This window comes from Zingiber officinale, chromosome 5A (genome assembly GCF_018446385.1).
Source record: "Zingiber officinale cultivar Zhangliang chromosome 5A, Zo_v1.1, whole genome shotgun sequence".
In the NCBI taxonomy this organism is placed as follows: Eukaryota; Viridiplantae; Streptophyta; class Magnoliopsida; order Zingiberales; family Zingiberaceae; genus Zingiber; species Zingiber officinale.
This window is the reverse complement of record NC_055994.1, coordinates 18,373,876-18,379,996: the sequence shown is the minus strand read 5'-3', so window position 1 is coordinate 18,379,996 and position 6,121 is coordinate 18,373,876.

Below are 6,121 nucleotides of genomic sequence, written 5' to 3'. Positions count from 1 at the left end.
TTTGTTCCGCCATTGTCGTCCTCTGTACCTCCATTTGGTCGACTCCTTCTTGAGGCAATTTATAGCCTCTTTCAACAATATCCCACAAGCCTTCACTCTCCAGTAAGACACTCATTTGGATACTCCAATTATCATACTTCAAATCAGCAAGACAAGGGATAGGAAGCATCGACATGACTCTGATATCACTTTGTTGAAAAAAAATTATTGGAGAAGAAATAAAGAAAATTATGGAAGAGGAGGAGAATCTCTACATGGAAGAAGAGGAGAATAAAATAAAAACTCAACTTGCCTAAAAAGATATATATTTATAGGCTTATTGGATAAACACTAATAATCTAGATTTTTTTTTAATTCTATCTCCATGAGACTCTTATCCTTATCATGACACCTCATTAAATTCTATCCTATTACAAATTCTCATCAATAATTATCACTTCATCATTCTATCTTCATAAATTTTTATCAACAACTTTTTTCTCTACAAATAAAAATTAATTCCCAACAAGCTGAAGGTGAAGGCGGACATGAGAATTAGAACAAGAGGAATTGAGAACGGAATGTCTCCAATATTAATCATCTCGATTTCTTAACTTAAAAAAGCTTGTAATACTCTTTCCCTTCTAACTTCTCAAATGGATTGAGATTTATATTGATATGATTACTAAAGTGGACATGCAGTGAAGTATAAATTGTGTTTATAATTTTTCAGGCTTTCCAAAGTTCAACAATATTAATTATGTTAAATATTTTTATTTTTTTTTAAGATGGTCAAATTTATATACGGTATGCCCATTGAATAGACTTGATCACGGTTTGAAATCGACGGTTCGACGGTACGGAATCGTCGATTCGACAGTTCTAGGCAGGTCGACCCTTAACCTTAACCGCCCAAGACGGTTACGGTTCACGGTTCGGTTCACGGTTCGTCATGGTTCACCACGGTTCAAGATTAATATATTAAAAAAAATTAAAAATTAAAAATTAAACATTAAAAATTAGAAATTAAAATTTATTGAAAAAAGGACTTGCACTTATTTAAGTTGCCTACGTATCCCTTTAGGGGAATCAAAGTCCACGTAGTTCTTTTACATTTTTATCCTTTTACATTTTCATTCACTTTCATTTCCTGTTCCTGTCGTATTTTGTTCTTTCAGTATCAAAATCTTCAATTTCGTCATCTGACAGTTGCATTCCTTGGATTCTTTTCTCCGCTCTGGTCCAATCGTCCAGTAATGCTTGGGCTTCCAATGAGTCGGGAGACAAAGTTGATCGTCGTTCATCTAATATGTTGCCGCCGGCACTAAACGTCTGCTCCACAGCAACAGTTAACACTGGACAAGCTAAAATTTCCTTTGCGATCACGGAGAGAACGGGAAAGCTTTGAGCCTTCTGTGACTACCACTTTAAGATATCGAAGTTTTCGCTATCTGCTTCATTAAAATCAAAAGAAGTCGTAAAATAATTCTCAAGTTCCTGTGTGGAACTTGAGGATCCTCTTGGACGTTGTGCTCGTTCTTTTAATAAGAGTTGTGCTTTTGTAAGTTTTAAATTACTACTAGTAGTTTGTTGTATTTCAGAAATATTAATTTGTGTTCCATATTTTGCATAATATTGATTATAAATATCATATAAATAAATTCTAACATTATATATAATATTAACTGGATCAGAGGAAGAAGAATCTTTAATTGAAATTAAAGCATCGTAATATAAAGTTAACATTTCTTGTAAAACTTCTAATTTAAATCTAGGATCTAAAGCAAATGCAATTAAATAAATTTTAGGAATTAAATAAAAATATTTTTCCCATTTAGTTTTCATAGCTAAGATGCAAGGAGATAAAGATTCATTATTAATATGTTCATTTAAAACTAATACTATATTAGAAAATTTTCTAAAACTAATTGAGCAGTGGGATAATAAACACCGGAAAGTTGTTCGGTTGCATCATTAAATACTTTTAAAATTTCACAAATACTACTACAAATATTTCATTATTGTGAAAATAAATATATATTAGTATTAGTGTTTTGTACAAAAAATGAACATAATAATTCTTTATATTGAAATGAATCTTGTAAGAATTGGTATGTTGAATTCCAACGTGTTGGTACATCACGTGGAAATTTTTTAGGTCTCATTCCATTAATTTTACAAAACCTACCCCATTGTTTCATTATAGATGGATGAGACCATAAATAAGAAATTACAATTCTAATTAGTTTAATATAACTTTCTAAAATTTTTAAACCATCTTGAACAAATAAATTTAAAATATGGCATACACAACGAATATGAAAAAATAAACCTCCAATAATAGGTTGACAAACAAATTTTAGATCATCTATACAAACGGTATTGTAACTAGCATTATCTAATGATATTGAAAATATTTTATGAGTTAAATCATATTCTTCTAAAATTAAACATAATAATCGTGCGATATTATGAGCATTATGTGATTCATCAAAAACTCTATAAGCTAATAATCTTTTTTGGAGGTTTCAAAAGTTATCGATCTAATAGCAAGTCACACCCATATACGAATGTGTTTGCCAATGATCACTCCAAATATTGGAACATAAAGAAACTTTATTATCTAATTTACTAAATTCATCAATTAAATTCTTTTTTCCTTGTTTTACTAATTTTTTAATTGTACGAGTAATTGTAGTCCTAGAAACACGTTTAGCATATGGATTAAGAGATTCTTTACAAAAATCTTCAAATGTGCATTTAGATCCAAAATTAAAAGAAAGATGTTCTACGGAAACAAATTTAGCTAATGATTCTCTTAATTTATTATCCGAATATAAAAATAAACTGAAATCGGTACTACCGCTAGTTGAAGAAAATCTTAATAATTGTGTTTGAGAATGGTCGAGTTCATATTCCGTCAAGTGCTTCGTTTCTACATGTCATTTCAACGACCCATAGCCGTCGCCGGCTTGGAATTTGTAGGAAGCATTGCAGTGCTTACATTTTGCACGCATTTCTCCTGACGGAAGAGTGACATTCTCAAAATGTTTAGTGAAAATAGAAGACTTTAGAGGAGAAAGTTCCCGAATCTTAGAAGTAATTGCATCGGTACTTCCTTGTGTTTTGGGTGTCGGATTCGGAAGATGCTCGATCTCATCATCGGTGGATTGTTGGGGTCCTCCTCCCATGGATTCATTATTTGCATTCCCTTCCGAGCTCGAGATGATGCACCTCCGCGGCCTCCTTCCATTGTAATTGAAAATTGGAAACGAAAGCGTGTAGAGATTAGAGAATACGAAAATGAGATTAAGAGTAGAGAAGATGTGTGTGAAAAATGATGAAATGAGCTCTCTATTTATAGAGTTTTGATAGTAATGGACACTAAATTATAGCCATTGATCAAAAAATGGTCAAATGATCCTAACCGTTGAAAAAAAAAATCTAAAAAACCCTCCCAACGGCTACGAACCGCTGGTTAACCGGCGGTGCCAACGGCTATGAACCACCGGTTAACCGGCGGTTCAAGCCGTTTAAAAAAAAAAAAAAAAATTTGTGGCTGAACCACCGGTTCAACCCGCGGATTAACCGGCGGTTCGCCGATTTTAAAACAAATGAACCGGAATCGGACCGGCAACTTACCGGGCCGGTTCCGGTTCGACCTGGTGAACCGATTCAACAGGCAACCGGCCCGTTGACCCGGTTACGGGCCCGGGCCAGACCCCGCCCGAGGTCGGGTCTACCATTGAATCTAACGAAAAATAAAAAAATTCAGTGTAGCGTCGGTTCTTCTCAAAATCTATTTTATTTTTCCTTTGATCTTCAACACTAGCTCTAACAGGAAGAAGCCATGTTTTTTTTCCTTACATCTCCAACACGAAGATGCCATGCTTTTCATTTTTTCTTCTATCTGCAACAGGAAGAAACCATATTTTTTTTTCTTCCATATCCAACAAAATCCCCCACAGGAAGAAGCCATGTTTTATTCATTTAGATTGTGAAAGTAACCTGTGCAATGAATTATATGATAGGACGTTCTATTTTAGTTTGAAAAAAAGATAGAAGATATCTTTTTTTATTGAAGTTGTTATAAAAAAATTATTTATCATTAAAGTAATACCCCATTTTATTTTTTATTTTAAAAATTATTCTTATTTTTTTAACAATATTATAATAACTGCATGACAGCTGTAGATACCAAATGTAGAAAAAAATAACTTAAACATAATTATAATGGTTACAATCCCATATTTATTACACATGTAGCGGTATAACTACAACAATATACCTTTTTTTCGTAAAATAAAGTATTAATAATTATGATTCATAATTATTATAATATAATATATATTGACATAGCAGATTATAGTAGAAAGTCCATAACATTTGATCCGGATTGAACGGTTGTATAATCTATCAAATTGAAATATATTTAGATATCTATAATTGGCAATCAGATGAAATCTATAGCCTAATCTTTCATATAAAAAATATTGTTTAAAGTTTTTTTTGAAGGCTCGTGGGATTATTTCCTGTATGTTAGAGTTATTTTTATCCTTTTACATTTTAAGATATGGGTTATATTTAAATAATTATTTAGTTGATGTTTGAGGATAATGATCTTTTATTTTGAATCAATTTATTTTGGCAAAACCTATAAACAATTTTTCTATGTTTTGGCAATTTCTTGTCTTCTTTTAGATTCCTCTATGAACTTTCTGTTGGATTTTTCGAATCGTGAAAACTGCTTTTTCGCGTCGCGAAAACCCTGAAACCCCAAGCCACAGATCCATGCGAAGAATAAAACTTTCGAAAAATACGAGTACAAATTTACTAACCTATAGATCTACACTAGAACTATATGTTAAATAGATTTACCCTTGATGCGCGCCCTTCGCGAATCCCGCTCGTCCAAGATGCGGATCTCGAGAATGTCAAAGTAGACACTCCTTTAGAAGTATCCACACGAACAAGTAGGTGGAGAAAAATCACACAAAAGGTGTGCTAACACCTTTGGATGGTTCGGAAAAGATAGAAGGAGAGGGAGAGAAGGAAGAGCTTGAGGAGTAAGAAGAAAAGAGAGATACACACAAAAATGAAAACTCCTCCTCTATTGCCTTGATGTGGCCGGCCACATTAGGAGGTGTAACCCCCTTCACATTAATCACAATTAATGTGGAGGCCATTAAAGTGAAGAATTGTAACCTCCATGAGGTGACATCTCACTTAAGTAACCATGATGATGTGGAGCATCATTATTGGTCCACATCTTGCCAACTCACTAATGATGTGACATAAAGTCAAGTCAAACTTGACTCTTTCTCTTCCTCTCAAGTCAAGTCAAACTTGACATAATCTCTCTCATGGTTGATCTAATCCAACCATTTAATTCAAGCCAACTTAATATAATGAATCTAATTCATTTAATTAAATTGATTCAATGAGTCATAATCTAAATTAGACTCATTGAACACATGAATCAACTTGAGTCTAACTCAATTAGCCCAATTAGGATTACTCTTAATCCAATTTGATTCATCAAATGAATCTAATCCTCTTGGTTCATTATATGAACCTAATCTCCATCTAATTGTCCTTAGTGTGTGACCCTATAGGTTCTTGTAACGTTGGCAATGCCCCTAAACCCATTTAGGAGCATAAGTAATGAGCGGTATCTAGCAACATATCATTACTACCCAAGTTACAAGAATGTTGAGATCCAACATCACCTTTGTGACTACTAATTGTGACTCCTCACAATATATGACATTGTCCTTCTATCCTAGACATCTATATTGATCAATATGAGGCATAGACCGTGTCATTCTCTAATCAATCTAAATCTTGAACTCCAAGTAGACTCACTCAATCAAATGAGCTCAATATCTCATATTGACTCATTTGGGCATGGCCATGCACTTCGTGGTCTCACTCTATCAAGAATATCGATGTCGCTCCCGTCATATAGGAGGGATAGATCCCATCTACATCACTCACATCCCTCTGCATAATTCGTTACATACCCAGCAATCGCCTTTATAGTCCACCCAGTTACGGGTGACGTTTGACGAAACCAAAGTACATAACTCCTTATGTAGGGAACCATGGTAACTTCAGGTCTAAGGACTAGTAGTCATACTAA